The following is a 17,087-nucleotide window of genomic DNA, read 5'->3' as shown; positions in this document are numbered from 1 at the left end:
CTATGATCTTTAGCAGCTGGAGAATTGCCCAAGTGGTGGTCACCGCTCTACACCCACCTTGTTTTTGCAAGAGACTACAGACTGCCCTGCTCCCCACCCACCCAGGGTCCCTCTGCTGCTGCCTCTCATACCTAGTTCTGAGAACAAAATAGGACAAGATTCCAGGTTCATTTGTCTGTCTTCCTCTCCTGACTAGAGCAGGCCCCTGCAGCACAGCTCAGGTGGGTCCCCACTCTGTGGCGTGATGGTCTTTCTTCTGCTCTCTTCTGCTTTGGCCCTTGGCCCTCCTATGCAGGCGTGGGTCCTGACAGGCTGAGCCTTTTAGATGGAAACTGTAAGACCTCACTTTTCTTCTGACCGAATCCCAAGCATAGGAGCATAGGGTCAATCCAGCCTACCTCATCCCTTTTAAGGATGAAGGTGCGTGTAGGTATTAGGTTGAGTGTGGGTGTAAGCCTGAGGTCAGCTCACCTGGCCTCTCCCAGACTCAGCCTCTTGGGCTGACATATTTGAAGTGTTCAATGAAAGGAAAGAGCTGTATCCTCATCTCAATTGGCTGAAAAGGAGGCATCCAGGTCTCTGCGTCCAAAGCGCCTTGGGGCTGTGCTGGTTTGCGTCACTGTGTGTTCATTCTATCCATTATTCCTCATTTCTGCAAATAATTATTGAGCAATTGTCGTGTGCCAGGTAATTTTGGTGCCAAGACTGCAGAATTGTATCAGCCATAAAAAGTAATTAAAATAGTTCCATTAATTGCAATCCAGTATGATAAGTGCTCTGAGAGAACTTTATACAAAATATCTGAATACCGAGTGAGGGGAAAGAGGATCCTTTTCTTTTTTTTTTCTGGTGAGGCAAGAGGCTTCCTAAAAGAAGTAACCTTTGAGCTGCATCTTTTATGGTGGTTAAGAACATAGGTTTTGGATGCATAAATTCTTCCGCTGCTGCTCCTAACCTATATGCCCTTGTGCCGGTAACCTAAGCTCTGCAAGACCCACACTCCTCATCAGAAAAGCAGGAAATAGAATACTTACTTTATAGGATTGTGGTGAACATGCATGAGCTATATAAAGCACTTAGCAAGGTGCCTGACACAAGGTGACCTTAGCTGTTACTAATTTTAACGGCTGTTTATTATGATTATCACCAAGGGACAGACGAGTGGGAAAGAAGAGAAAAACATTCTAGAAGCCAGCACAGCTGTGCAAAGAGGCATGGCGGCATCTCTTTCTTTCATGTTACCGTGAGACATGCAGAGCTACAATGTACAAGGTCTGGCCTGGAGGAGCTGGAGGGTGAGAGGGAGGGTATTGGAGTATTTACAGAGCAGATGTGTTGCAAAGGCTCTTCCAAACCCTGTTTTCAGAGACCTGACATTGACTACCTGTCTATGCCCCCTTCACCCCCCTTCCCCAGCCTTCACCCAGTGGGTCATCCCATTTTCTTCTGCAGTCCAATCCTTTCTACAGCCCCAGTACTTTGATTAGACAATAAATGGATCAACTGATTGATATCTCAGTATTAGGAAATCATTATCAGGCCCCAGACAATGATTTTCTGTTATAGAACTGAGATTGTTTATTTATTTCTGTACCAAGGAATCTGTTTTTCACTCCATGGAGACTTTCCATTTTTGTCCCACAGCAATATCCGGAGAGAGAGAGAGAGACAGAGAGAGTGAGAGAGAGAGAGAAGAGATTCCTGTAGAACACAAGACAAGACTATCACAATGGTGAGTAATAAAAAGATAAAATCAAATATATCTTCCTCCGTTGAGTGTGGGGAAACATTGGTGAGGTTGATACAAGCTTAACTACAGACGCTTTGGAAGGATCCACTGGTGTTTAACACGTGGAGGGAGAATAGTGCTGCAAGCTCCAGTTCTAAGCTGCATGGATGAATGAGGTAAGAGAGGTGGAGACTGGAGAAAGGAGAGTGTGTTCTCCTTTCCATGATTAAAAGTGAAAGGAGCTTCTGGCTAAGAAAGGTGGGGCAGAATGGAGCCATCCATCTGGGTAGCCTCTCTCCCCACATTCCCTTTTAACCAGAGCTGAGTATGGGTTGCCCCTGAGGACAAACAGTGGATAAAAACCAAGCGGGTGAAATGCCTTGCATTGCACATTCACGGCAGGACCCCAGTGGCTGAAAGGCTGGCATGGAGCTGGGCCAGAAAATGTAAATGTGTTCAGTTCATAGGCAGGCAAACATAAGTTCTTAGAATACAGCAGAACTCCCGAGGCCCCCAGAACCAGGGGGACGATTTGGGTTAATCTACTTCAATTTTATTTTATTCTGAGGGTTTTTTTTTTAAAAAATATTTTGTTTTTAGATGAATTTTATTCTTCCTTGGTAGAGAAACTCTTGCTGTATCAAATGCCCTCTCTGGGCTTTAGAACTTCATTAATTAGCATCTTTTAAATGGTTGGGTAATATTCTTTTCTCCCTTTTCCAAGCCATTTCCCCAAGCCCTAATTTTAATAAAGCTGGTGTTCATGAACATTTGAATTTTAAAGCCCTTGGTTATAAGAAAGACAGAGGATGCATTTTAAAATAGAGCCAATCAAGGGTGACTCAAATGATGAACAGGACTTCTCTGCTTTTATGAGTCTACTTTTAAAGATCCAATATTATCTTAAGATATATTTTTTTCTTTTTTCCTCCATAGATACAGCAGAGAGCAACCTAAAAATATCTTCAGGCTTGATTGCGGGTGGGGGGCAGAGACACTAGGGAAGAGTTACTCTGGCATATTTTAGTGTGGGTGGTAATTTCATTTACAATAGAGCAATAATAAACCTGTTTTTATTTTTTTTTCATAGAAGCACTACATTTCAAGCAGTAAAGGTGAACCATTTAAGAGCTTTTGAGAAAGAGAACACATGACTAAAACTCTTTCAGATCGCAAATTGTTCACAGAATTTATGCAGCGATGAATACATTTGCTAGTGTAGAGTGTTAAAGGCAGCATGGTTGGAAATGGACTCCACGGTTACCCACCTGCCTGGTGCAAGGTTGTGCGTTTCCCCAGCAACTGGGCTAACATCGTAACCACTTACAGTGCTGCAAAGCCTACAGCCCCCTGGGCGGCTTCAGGTGGTAGTGATGCTATCAGCTGTTGCTAGGGCAACACAAAACCTTGACCTTCTGAGACCTGCCAGGCAAGGAGTGGAGAAATACAAATTTTAAGTCCTGTCTGGAGGTCTGCTGGTGATTAAAGGGTATAATTACGTATCTATCTGCCACTGAATTACTTATTAAACTCACACACACGTACACATCAATGCATAATACCTAAATAATGCATGCATCCTTGCAAGTGGTCTTAAAGTGGTCTCCACTTTAAGAGCATTTTACTCTTAAAATGCTTTACATGTTGCAGAGATGAGGTCCCACAGCAGTGAGGTGGTTTGCCTTACATCACACAGATTTAGGGACAGAGAAATAGGATTGTACTTCTCTTGTGTGTGTCTCTTTTCATCCTAACTTACACTGGCTGCCTTGCCCTTTGTGAAATACACACACACACACACACACACACACACACACACACACACATGCATATATAATGAATTTCCTTCAGTTGTTCATTCTGCTAAGTATTTCCTCGGCTTCTGAAGCACCGTCTTTTCTGACATCTTTCTATACTATGATTGACGGAATCCCCATTGTCTTCTCTCTTGAGTGTTTTTGGAAGGGAATGTAGGAGGCATCTGACTATGTAGCTAGTGGCTTATGATGACCTCAGGTGCCCCTACTTTGTAGCTACAGGCAGTAGAATCCAGTCATTTTTCAAAGTTTATTGTGCTCCTTGTCTTCATGAAAATTTCTGCTACCTAATTCCTGAAGAGTAGTTTCAGTACCTTTGGTATCCTGAATACTGGGGAGCCAATGGGGCCCCAGTCATTTAAACCCTGTCGGTGTTGTGAGTTTTATCGATCACTGTATACTCCCCCTCTCCAAATGTAGAGTGTTTTGATGGTGAGCGATTACTATTTCTCATGCACTCGGGTTATTTTTATGATCACAACAGCATCTTAATTATTGTGAGAAGGATTCCGAAAAGCTCACCATTCTAGAAAAATAAACATTGGCCCTTTTAATTAATTTTTATGGTAGCTCCCTCTTGGTGCTCGTACAACAGGTTTGGTGATTGCCTATAAGAGAGGAGTGTGATATAATTCTAGATGCAAATAATAAATCCATACTGTACGTAGCAAGTGTATAATGGGGGAGGATCAGACCATTAGTAGGCATCAAGACAGAATAAACTATGCTTTGAGTGTACTTAGTCCATGATGAAAGACCCTTTTCATGATTCCATTCCTCATAAAAGAGAATAGATCTGTTTTTCTTCCATTCTGATTATTGTATTTTTGGACACAATTGCTGGTTATCTCTAGGCATCCCACAGGTGGAGATATTGGATTCCACTGAGGATTTGATGTAGCAGCTCAGCTCTTGGCTTTTTTTGTGGTGCTAAATGCCATTTTGCTGAGTAATCAGCATGTTTTCTGAGTGAATGTGGTGTGCCATCTGCAATTTGTTTACTTAACTTCATGAGCTCCATTTCTTCAAAGGTGAAGAGCAGAACTTTTAAACAGAAATTCGAAGTGGGATCTTAACAGAACCTTGCTTGTTACTTACAGAGTCAGAGACTATTAAAATGCAAAGAACTTGAAAAAAAGAACGCAGTTACTTTGGATCACTGATCATCATCCCTGAATTGATGCCATTTGCTTAAATTGCTGAGTGGAACTCAGAGTTCTGGGTTTCACATTCAGCTTGTAACTACTTTTATTTTTCTAGCACTTAGACTTTCTTCAGAGCTACTGTTTAACTCTTTAAGTTACATTTGAGACAGTCTGGTAGATAAAAATCCAAATTTGCGAAACAGATCAATTAGTGGACCAGTTTTCCAACCACAGAGAAAATTCACAGCATGGCTCCTTAAATAAAATCGTGCTTCACTGAGGAGTTTGAAGTCGAATTTGATTTCCCCCATTGTATAGGTGAAGAAACTGAGATTAAAACTGTCTCCCAAATATAAATATTTGATTCACACATAACCTTTTAGGAATATATCTATTATGTAAAGGATAATAAGCTTGCATGCAGAAAATGATGTCAGTGATGCAAATTCTCAGTGGGAAAACTGTCCTAAGATTTGAGATTCTGTTATAAAATCCCTGAGTTCTCCAAAGTTCTTGTTATAAGTGAAACAGACCTTTCACTTATATCTGAAGATTGTCTCCAGTTTGTCTATGTGCAGCAAAACAGAAAATCTCAGCTGCCATCTTCTGGAAACATCTCAGTATTCATCCACAAGCAGATACCTTGCCAAGCCAGTGAAACTAAGAGACGAGAGCATGGGAATAGTTACATTTTATATGTAAACCATTGTTTTCTTGCTCACTTTAACCAAAGTGACCTTTTTCATAATGTGAACCCCATCTTGGCCACAGCAAACTAGCCCAGAGGTGAACCACACTGTAGTCAAACCTATTGCATTCTCCTTCTATCAAATCTATATTAAATGACATAGACAGGAAATCAGTTAATGGTTGTGGTAACCAGAATTAAAGGATCATGCAAACTTTGTGCTGGAGAATACCATCAGTTATTAAGAAAACAGAGAAAGCTAAAAGTTGTAGAAAGAAGAGATGCTCAAAGAGATGCAGCGTTTGGAACCCACGTGGCTAGGAGAGTTCCTACTTGAAAAGCTTTCAGTAGTAGTAAAATTTTGGTTCTTTCTCCTCACTTTTATTTTAATAAGCATATCTTTATATGAAGTTTTTCTGGAGCTAGTTCTGAATGAGTTTGGTCTCTTTTGCAACTTCAAGAGCCTTCAGCATCCTCTTCTTTGGAAATAGCCTTTAGTACAACTGCTTAGTTTCATCAGTGACCTATTTTGAATGTGATTAATAAATTCAAAGATTGCACCATCAATTATTTTCCACTAAGGCCTCCTGGGCCCTAGACATTTGTCCATTTGAGGATTTCCTGAAACCATGGCTTAGAGATCATCTTATTCTTTCCTACATTTTCTGCAAATATCTGGGGCCTACATTCTCCCAGGTGCATTGTGCTCACATTTTCTGTATCTGTAAATATTATTTCTTTTACCCTCCACTGGTCTAGATGCAAAAGTCAGCCCTTTACAGTTTCCAAAGATAATACACTCACAAAGTCCTTCAAAAGCATATTACTGAACATCGCGGGTGACAGGGAAGTTTTCTGTTATATAACATACAGCAAAACATAACAAACAACAACTCCCAAACTTTAAAAACATCTTGGATATCATTCTTCCCTGAGCTCCCTTTTCAGACACTGCTACCAGGATTGTATCTTTTCAAATATTTTTCCTATACTGTCTCTACCCTTAAATTCTCCTCTGCCTTCTCTCCTCTTTCTCTCTTATATAATCTCTTTTGTCTTCCGCCCTTTTCCTCCTCAAAGAAACATAGAAATCCTTCTTCACTTTTAAAGCAGACAAGATGCTTCCCTCTCTCAGAAAACTTGGCAATAGCCAGGGCCTAAGCATTGACAAACACAACTTTTCACCAGGATTTAATAGGTAATTTTTCAAAGCCTGTGTCCTCTGTAAGTAGAATTCTAGTTCCAGCTGCCAAGGTAACAGTGAGAGTGATAGTAGTAGTCATAGTTATTATCCCTTAATACCCTGATATGTCAGTTCACATCATTTGGAGTTTATGCCATCATTGATTTTCAATCGGTCCTTCATTATGGAGGTGCCTTGTGGGCCTCTATCTGGCACCGAGAGAGTGACTGAGCGGGGGTGATCCTGGTCCCCCAAGATCCATGGAACCCAGAGCCTCACAGAGTGCCTTTGCTTCACACAATACAGTTCTATGTAAAAATATATTTGAAGAGAAAGGTCACACTGCTAAAAATAGCTTATAACCTCCTGAAATAAGAAATGAGATGCCACTGAAGAATTTTAAGCAGGGCAGTGACCAGATTTAACTCACTGTGGTGGGACTGAGAGGAGAGGCCCTGGGGTTAGAGTGTCCAGTTAGGGGATTCATACTGGGGCCTAGTAAGATGGTGAGAGCCTGAATCAGGGGGATAGCTGTTGGAATGGAGAGCTAATTCTGATGAAAAGTCTCTGGACTTTGTGGCCAATATGACTTCAGGATTTAAGCAAGAGGAAGACATGCGATATCTACAATATTTCTAACCTAGTGACCAGGTGAATTTCAGTGCCATTATTGAATGGAGGGAGTATCGTAGGAGAGCTTGATTTTGGATGGTAGGTGGGGATGTAGGTTTGACTCTGCATATTTTGAAGTCATGGTGCTTTCTGAAACTTCTGAAAGGAGTTAGCAGCCAGGTGGGCACGCAGACCTATTGCTTAAGAAAGAGTTTAGATTGGAGCCACTGATTTGGGAATTATTCTTGATAAAGGGTCACTTCAAGGCATGCAGTGAGAATGATGAGGAATGGAAAGAGAAGACTTTTAAGCATGAGATACTGGGGACATGCACATTTAATGCAAGCAAAAGAAGCAGAGGGAACTGAGACAGAGGGGTCAGAGAGGCAGTAAGAGAATCCAAAGGGAAAGTTATAGAAGCTAAGAGAAAAGAATGTTGGAGTGGGGAGCTTGGTCAAACATTAACATGAAGTCCTCCAAGTTGTAGCCTGGCAAGTATCTTTGTATTTGGCACTTACAATGTGGATAGGATCTCAGAAGGTGATAGCTGCAGAAACCAGGTATTGGAGTGTAACTAGGAAGTGACAAACAGAGGAAGAAAATGAAAGGGGAGGATGGCACCACGGGACTCTGAGGACAATTATAGGCAGAGGAAGAAGCCCAGGGATAAGTGATAACAAAAGTCGAAGAAAGAGAGGACTTAATAGATAGACAAGGGACTCAAAAGAAGTTAGAATGAATGACGGGGCTTATGAGCACCAGGGGAGTTGCTCACCACAGAGAAGGGACACCCCTTCAAGAAGATCAAAATAAAGACACATTGGAAGGCTGTTTGAAATTTTTACAGTGCCTGTTTTTCATTCGAAATTTATAAAGAGCTGCTAAGGGTTGATTGTTTGTGTCCTTCCCCTAACCCCACCCCCACAATTCATATGTGGAAACCTAATCCCCAGTGTGATGATATTAAGGGATGAGGCTTTGGGAGGCGATTAGGTCCTAAGAGTTCTGCCTTCATGAAAAGAATGAATGCTCTTATAAAAGAGGCTTCAGTGAGCTTGTTTGCTTTCTTGGCTACGTAAGGAAACAGCTAGAAGGCACTGTGTTCACAGCAAAGAGGGAGACCTCAGCACATGCTGAATCTGCTGGTGCCTTGTTCTTGGACTTCCCAGCTTCCAGAACTGTGAGCAATAAATCTTTGTTGTTTATAAATTACCCAGTCTGTGGTATTTTTGATATAGCAGCCCAAATACACTAAGACAAGTGTTTTGTGTAATTTCATTTGTAAAAGCCCCGATAGCCCTGAGATTCATGTCTGTGTAAAAGGAGAAACTGAGGGAGGGAACCATGATATCCAACACCTTATCACCATATTGCAAATGGATGCTTTGGAACGAATGGTGATATTTCATTCAAACAGTCAAGGCAATCTTAATGGCATCAGCTTAGTGACGGAAAGGAGCTGAATGGTTATCAGACAGCTTAGCACCTGGCTGGCCCCATGACAGAAGTAACTGAATTGACTAAAAAAATATTCAGATTGTTGGAGTCATTCAGATAGTCTCAGACTGTAACTAGATTGGAACAAATGAAGAAAAATAAACTTTGCATCTTTGCATTAACATGGAGGCAGCCAGCTGAAAAGTTTAGAATAAAATAAAATGCAAAAAATTAAACTGTTGATGTGATACACACAGTTCTATGAAAGTAGGTCCGATATTTAGTTTTCACTGAATTAAAAGAAAAAGCCAGTTGTTTAGGTACTGTGTAGAAGCAGCCAAAACCAAATGTACACCAGGGCTATTTGTCTTCACTACCTATAGTGCAAAAAATCAGTATCACTTAGAAATGGTTATTCTCTCGTGAGGGGGAAACGGAGTGAGGGGTGGGAGAATTTTATCGAATGGAGTAGGATTCTGTGATGGTATAGTCATAATGGACATTAAGCTTAATTATGACAGTAGCACACTCATGAGAGTTTTAATTCCACATAGGTAGTTTACTGAAGACAGCCATCAGGTGACTAATGGAGGTTTGATTATGACTTCATAATCCACACAGCTAGGCTTTCGCCCTGGGTATACTAACTGGCTGCCATTCACAGGCTTTCTCACGTGATAATCTCCTTTTATAACCCAAACTAATCACTTTATTAAAACAGTTAAGCACAGCAACAGCAAAGAGCCCTAACTATCCGTACAGAAAGTAAGATGTTAACGAGTCAAAAAAATTCAACTGGATTTTTTTAAAAGTTTGTTTTCGTTTTCATAAATAATCAACTGGAATGAGTATCTTATAAATACTCAACTGGAATGCATAGGCTAATAATTCTCTTAAGGGAAGTACTGATTAGAAATGATCATTTGGGGTTCACTTTCAATCTGCCAATACCTTCTTAGTTGTAGCTCAGTCCCAGTAAATGTCAATTAAGGGTCTAAATGCCTTGCCATGTCTCCTAACCAGAGGATCTTGGAGCAGCATGTTCTGACCCACTCTTGAAAATAAAAGTTTCTGTCCTCCATGGTAAATTTGTTCTGTGACCAAGGCAAAAGTAACTATAAGAGCTGATCTTAAACATGCTTCATTGATCAGTGACAACTAGCTCAAGTCATCCACCTTCTGAAGGCTAAGCCAATCAGTGACAACACCATGCTTCTGAAATCAGTCAATTGGCAACATCTTCATTCTAGTGTTGGCCTTTCTTAAAGTCAGCCAATCAGAACCAACCTCACTTTAGTGCCCAAACTTCTGCAACTTAAGTTCAGCCAATCTCTACTCACTAATTGTTTGTTGAAGTCCTCCAGTCCAAAAACTCCCTACTTCTCCCAATCCTCCATGAACTCAGCTCTCTGCTTTGCTCCCCAAGACTGTACCTTATACACACAGCTTTCTCTTGAACACAGAAACAATCATTTGGCTTTTTGTTTTAGATTAGGGCGAATTAGGCATAGCTCTCCCTGAGAAGTGCATGCTGATGCATTTGAGGGTGACGGATTTTTCAGTTGGTACTTTTCTCAATGGAATTTTTTAAGACTGTCCTCTACATCTGACCTGCCTTAGTTTCTTCATTCTTCTCACTCCCAGTGTACTACGAATTTATTTTGGACCGTAGGGCATTTTGATAAGAATAAAAAAGCATTTGAGCTGATATTGGTGCATGAGAGAAAGAGAGAGAATCTTTGTAAAATTACTGTAGTAAAACAGTGCAGTAATTGCTGGGTAGACTGGTTCTACCATTATATCATCACAGGAACAAATTGTAATCTCATTGTGACTCTGTTTCCCCATTAACAAGATGCTGATTATTGAAGGTACTTACTTGTTCAAGGTGAAATTAATTAAGATATGCAAAGCATGTCATTTAGTGCCTGGAATATAAATTTTGTTAAATAATGAAGATTCTTCTAGGAATCTTCAAAGTCCTGGTGGTTTGACTCTCTCTCTCTTTAGTATTTGCACTTTCAGAGGTATTCTGAGCTTCCAGGACTCACTAGTCTTAACTGTAGCTGCACATTTCAAATACTTCATAAACTATGAACAACAGCAGCAGAAGTTTAAAAATAACAGATACTGGTGAGACTCTGGAGAAAAGAGAACACTTATACATTGCCAGTGAGAAGGTAAATTAGTTCAGCCATTGTGAAAAGCACTTTGATGATTTCTCAAAGAACTTAAAACAGAACTACCAATTGACCCAGCATCCCCATCGCTGGGTATATGCCAAAAATGATAGAGATCATTCTACCATAAAGACACATGTGTGTTTATGTTTATTGCAGCACTATTCACAGTAGTGAAGACATGAAATCAACCTAAATGCTCATCAGTGGTAGACTAGATAAAGAAAATATGGTATATATATGTCATGGGGTACTACACAGCCATAAAAAAGAATGAGATCATATATTTTGCCTTAACGTGGATGGAGCTAGAGGCCATTATCCTAAGTGAACTAACAGGGCAGAAAACTAAATACTGCTTGTTCTCACTTATAAGTGAATATATTTGTCTGTTCACATGCTCCATAAAGACCTATCCAAGACTGGGTAATTTATGTAGGAAAGAGGTTTAATTGACTCACACAGTTCAGAATAACTGGGGAGGCCTCAGAAACTTACAGTCATGGTGGAAGGGAAAGCAAACACACCGTTCTTCACATGGTGGCAGCAAGGAGAATTGCAGAGCAAAGGAGGAAGAAAGCCTCATATAAAACCATCAGCTCTCATGAGAACTCACTCACTGTAATGAGAACAGGATGGATTTATTTGCTTTTCACTAGACCTTTCCCATGACATATGGGGATTATGGAAACCACAATTAAAGATGAGATTTAGATGGGGACACAGCCAAATCATATCATTCCTGTATTAGTCTGTTCTCACGCTGTTGTGAAGAAATACCTGAGACTGGGTAATTTAGAAAGGAAAGAGGTTTTATTGAATCACAGTTCTGCAGGGCTGGGGAGGCCTCAGGCAATTTAACAGTCATGACAAAGGAAGCATCATGAAGGGGAAGCAAATGCGTCCTTCTTCACATGGCGGCTGCCAGGAGAATTGTAGAGTAAAGGGGAAGAAAACCCCTTATGAAACCATCAGATCTTACAAGAACTCACTATCATGAGAACAGCATGGAGGTAGCCATCCCCATAATTCAGTTACCTCCCCCCAGCTCCCTCCCGTGACATATGAGGATAATGGGAACTACAATTCAAGATGAGATTTGGGTGGGGTCACAGCTAAATCATATAAGTGGGAGCTAAAGATTGAATATACATGGACACAGATATGGGAAAGAACAACAGACACTGGTTCCTACTTGTGGGTGGAGAGTGGGAGAAGGATGAGGATTGAAAAACTACCTATTGGGTCTTATACTTATTACCTAGGTAATGACATCATCTGTATACCAAATCCCTGTGACATGCAGTTTGCCTATATAATAAACCTGTACATGTGCCCCTAAACCTAAAATAAATAAAATAATGAGCATTCTATTTCATCTAAGAGTCTTTTGGCTGGGTGAGGTGGCTCAAGCCTGTAATTCCGGCACTTTGGGAGGCCAAGATGGGTGGATCATGAGGTCAGGAGATCGAGACCATCCTGGTCAACATGGTGAAACCCCGTCTCTACTAAAAATACAAAAAATTAGCTGGGCATGGTGGTGCGTGCCTGTAATCCCAGCTACTCAGGAGGCTGAGGCAGGAGAATTGCCTGAACCCAGGAGACGGAGGTTGCGGTGAGCCGAGATCATGCCATTGCACTCCAGCCTGGGTAACAACAAATGAAACTCTGCCTCAAAAAAAAAAAAAAATCTTTCAAATACCAGTGGTTTTTAGTCGTTGGTACTTTCACTCTTAGAGGAGCTTTGAGTCTATGGGCCAGTGAGTCTTGACTGCAACTACACACTTGAAATACTTCTTAAACTGTAAACAACATCAGCACCAGCAACAATCAAAGCCCAGCGATTCCTATGTAGTAGGTCTGGAGTGGGGCCTAAGTGTCTGCATTTTCAGATGCTGTGTGAGTGAATCTAATGTGTATCCAAGATTTAGGAAAGATGAGTACCTCTTCAAGGCTCAGAGGTAAAAAGCGGATCATCATGTGGTTTCCCAATTTTCTGATGCTGTTCACTGGGGCAAGAGCAGTGAGCTGTAGTGACAAATACACGGTTAAGGAGGTAGGGATTGGAACAAATGCTCTTTCCTGTGCCTCTAGCATAATATGTGTCATATGGAAGATTTAAATAAATATTGCTTGAAGTTCAGAAATAAAATATCAGTTTTCTTTGGATGCATCCCTTCAGACTATAAACATGGAGAACTACTGCTCTAGCCCTCTCTCCTGAGATCGAGAGCTGTGAGGCTCTTCCATGTAGACACGTTGTACTCAGCCCAACTCCAGCCTCTGCGACCAAACTGCTTGGTTTAGAATCTGGCTGTATGCCTGACCGTGTGTCTTCAATTTTTTTCCTCTACCTCATAGGATCAGTGTGCATGCAAATCCCATGAGATTAACATTTGGAAACACTTACGTAAGTGAACAGCAAAGAGATAAACCTCAATAAATGTGGTTATTATTATATTTGTTATCCAGTTTATTAATCTTTCCCCCATACTCACTTTCCACAGGTTTACCCTATGTAGTACACCATCCCTGATTGCTCCTGGGGGCAGCATTTGACATCTCCCTCTAATCTGTCTTCTATGTCTAGTGCACTTTCTGACACTGTCGGAAGTGACCATGTTTTTTCTTACCATCACTCAGTTCAGGCCATGTTTAACTTTGTCCAGGGCTCCTACAACAGATCTCTCTTGGGTCTCCCAGCTCTAGTCTTAACAACTGTGCACTCAGAGTGCTGCTTGCCTCCAGACTCAGCTTTCCAAACTGCAGAGAAAATCATGTCATTGCCTTGCTTGAAACCCTCAGTGACTTGCAGCTGTTCTTAGGATACTGTCAAAACCTCCTCACACACTGAACAAGGTCTTGCTCCTCTTGCCCTTGTTAACCTCTTCAAGTCTCAGCTCTTTGACATTGTCCTTGCACAATGTGCTCCATCAGTTTGGACCTCCCTTCAGGGTGCTAGCTGTGCCAAGCTTCTCTGAACATCCCCCAGTGTCACCGTCTCCATCTGGAGTACTTTCACTGTGAATGCAGAATGAAGCATATGAGATGCAGCAGAATTGGAACCCAAAGGAGATGTTGATTATTTCAAGAGCCCCTCCTGTTCTAAATTCTCACATTCTATAATAAAAATACTTGCCTCCTGGGTTGGTGATGATGATGATAATGATTGGTGCTTTCTATCCACTCTTTAATTTCGTCAGCAAGCTCCAGCTGCTAAGTCAGAATCTCTCAAAATAATTTAGTGTGCTGTTCCAGTGCTCAAGGAAATTATTTTAACATTCTCACTCAGTACCTTCTTGATCTCTTGTTTGGATTCCGTTTCTAATCACCAGTTGGCCTCTGTAAAACCTTCTTTTATTCTTGCTTCTCACTTCTGAATTTGATATATATATATATATATCGAGATATATATATGTGTGTGTGTGTGTGTATACGTATATATATACGTATGTATATATGTATGTGTATATATGTGTATATATACTATATATATGTATATATACGTATTTGTGTGTATATATAATATACGTATTTGTGTGTGTGTGTGTATATATATATATATACGTATTTGTGTGTGTATATATATATATATATATATATATATATATATATAAATTTTTTTTTCACCCTTTTCTTTAAACCTCAGCTTTTCTCAGTGACCTTTGGGTTGCTACATTGTGATTGGCAACTGGAGTTGTATTCAGCAGGAATCCTCTATTCCTAACCCCAGTCCTATAAAACCCAACCCAGAGCTAATCTCTGGCCAAAAGTCTAGGATCTGTTTTACTGCCCTTGAAATTAAAGAGAGTAAGACGTTAGTCATCGGACTGCTCAGTAATTCTTTCAGAATAATAATCTATAATTGATAGGCTCAAAATTGAACTTAATTTTCTTAACAGTAAAGTAGAAAATGCTCAGGTTTTAACTTTTTAACTCTGAGTGAGTGTGTAGTGTGTGTGTGTAAACATCTAAATGAGAAGAACACGAAATACAAATCTAATTGTAGCACTAATAATGAAGGAAATCTTGCCAGGCAAATTTCAACTTCATTATTGGCTTTAATTAGCAAATGAGTGGACAAATAGAATACAGTGAATGTCCCTGGTCTTGACTTGATTAACACATTTCACAGAGCACTTCACAAAATGATAGCCCATCAGGGCATTGAAATCATCTTAGAGGTGAGCATTTGCAGCAGCTGAGAACAGGCTGGCTGCATGCAAAGGGAAGGTCCTAGAAATGACAGGCTTTGGGGAAGATGATGACATGGACCTTGTCTTACTCAGCATTTTTCCTAATGATGTGGAAGGGGAGCACACAGTGTTAATTAAATATGACAAGGATGCTGATTTGGTTAGCAGAGTGAACCAAGAGGGTTTACAGCACTGTAGGAAAATAGGAAGAAAATACAGTTTGGGAAAATGCAAATTCTGGGAGAATTAAGCCATTAGAAAAATATTCAGGGATCCTGATACTAGAACTGGGGCACCTTTAAGGAAATAGAGATGGAAAGGCTACACTTGTGTTTCTTCCCCAAGTGGGGCATGCAGCATCACTCCTTACATATCTCCTCAGGCTAAAATCTGTACCATGGATAAGGCTTCAAAAAGAGATTACTTTTCTTTCTTTCTTTTTTTTTTTTTTAAACTGAGATAAAGATATTGGGAATTGATGATTTCTATACATTTTCCTTAAATGGTTCTTTGTCTCAGCCATATCTCACTACCATTGTAGTGTTTAATCACTTGTCAACCTTCTGTATAATAGCTTCCTCTTACCTTTTGGACAGAGGTCATCTCTGTAGGGTCAGATGCCCTTTTCATCTCTGTTCAGTCAGGGTTTTTCATTAAAGTTCGGGGCTGCCTGCAGATAACGATTATTTTCTACTTCATCAAGTATATTAAAGTAACACAAAAGCTTGGATTTGTTTTTCCTAATGGTGCTGAGTGTCCTGGCTTCTCAAAGTGGTCTTTCAAAGCCTATTTATCCTGAGAATGTATGTCATAATGAACTTTGATTTATTCCTTTCCTTTGCACAGCATTTAGAAAACATGTAATTGTTTTTTTAGTCTGTTCTCTTCTGCAATTCCATACATCTATTTTTGGCCCAGCCTGTATCAGCCCTTCCCTAGTCTGTTGGCTGTATCACATGCATAATGATGTTAAAAACTGTTTGGTTCTAATACTCATTTTATGTTTTGCTAGTTACATGACCATGACCTTAAGGAATGAAGGATTCTCTATTCTGCTGACCAGTTTCTCCTCAAGATGAGTATAAGAGAGTGACCCATAGGGTAGAGTAAGTGGTTTCAACTGACAAAACAACAGTTTCTAGTACTCATGCTTCCTGGCCATGAAGATGGTCACTCACAACAAATACATTGCTTGGTGTTAAGAGGTTCTCTTCTCTAGGGTCCTGTAGGTCATTGTCAGTTGTCTACTGGTAAGAGAGTTCTTCCCTCCCTGTCATTTTAAATTTAGAGAGTCCTTCTCTAGCTATGCATGAGGAAGTTTGGAAACAGGTAAAAGATGGACTTCAAGCCCCTGGAATGTGCCTTTGAGCACTACCCGATGGCAGTGTTTTTGTCATTTAGTCCAGCATCTACCCTTGGTCCTCCTGGTAGTCTCCTAAGAGGTACTTAGAGGGGTATCAGGTATGGCCTCATATGCCATTTGCATTCTCAGTCTCCTTTAAATTCTGCATGTGTGGGAAAAAATAAGTATCTCAAGTCTTTTGATTTAAAAACAAACTTGACCAAACCATAAAGTTAGTGATTGTCCTGGCACAGTGGCTTAAACCTGTAGTTGTAAGCTACTTGGGAGGCTGAGGTTGGAGGATTGCTTGAGGACAGAAACTTGAGATATAGTTTGCTATGATTGTGCCCATGAATAGCTGCTGAATTCTAGCCTGGGCATTAATGAGACCCTTAAGACCAAAGAAAATTTTTTAAAATATCAGCACTTGGCTGGGCAGGGTGGCTCACTCCTGTAATCCCAGCACGTTGGGAGGCCGGGCGGGCAGATCACTTGAGTTCAGGAGTTCGAGACCAGCTTGGCCAACATGGTGAAACCCTTTCTCCACTAAAAATAGAAGAATAAGCTGGGCATGGTGGTGCACGCCTATAATTCCAGCACTCAGGAGACTGAGGCAAGAGAATCACTTTAAACCCGTAAGGCAGAGGTTTCAGTGAGCCGAGATCCCTCCACTGCACTCCAGCATGGGTGACAGAGTGAGACTTCACCTCAAAAAAAAAAAAAAAAAAAAAAAAAAAGCGTTTAACTGACTGACGTAG

At 40.6% G+C, this 17,087-nt stretch overlaps 1 long non-coding RNA gene across 2 annotated transcripts in view; it reads left to right on the top strand.

The window, feature by feature from the left end:
* Positions 1-1,189: 1,189 nt before the first annotated feature.
* Positions 1,190-17,087, top strand: part of LOC141584483 (uncharacterized) — a 238,991-nt gene continuing 223,093 nt past the window's right edge. For both annotated transcript variants that reach the window (XR_012517556.1, XR_012517555.1), the window contains exons 1-2: positions 1,190-1,272; positions 1,645-1,732. This is a non-coding gene — a long non-coding RNA (uncharacterized LOC141584483). The remainder of the gene's footprint in view (positions 1,273-1,644; positions 1,733-17,087) is intronic.

The sequence above is a fragment of the Saimiri boliviensis genome, chromosome 5, assembly GCF_048565385.1.
Source record: "Saimiri boliviensis isolate mSaiBol1 chromosome 5, mSaiBol1.pri, whole genome shotgun sequence".
Lineage (NCBI taxonomy): Eukaryota > Metazoa > Chordata > Mammalia > Primates > Cebidae > Saimiri > Saimiri boliviensis.
The sequence above is the reverse complement of the archived record's forward strand: the minus strand, read 5'-3'. Positions and strand labels throughout refer to the sequence as shown.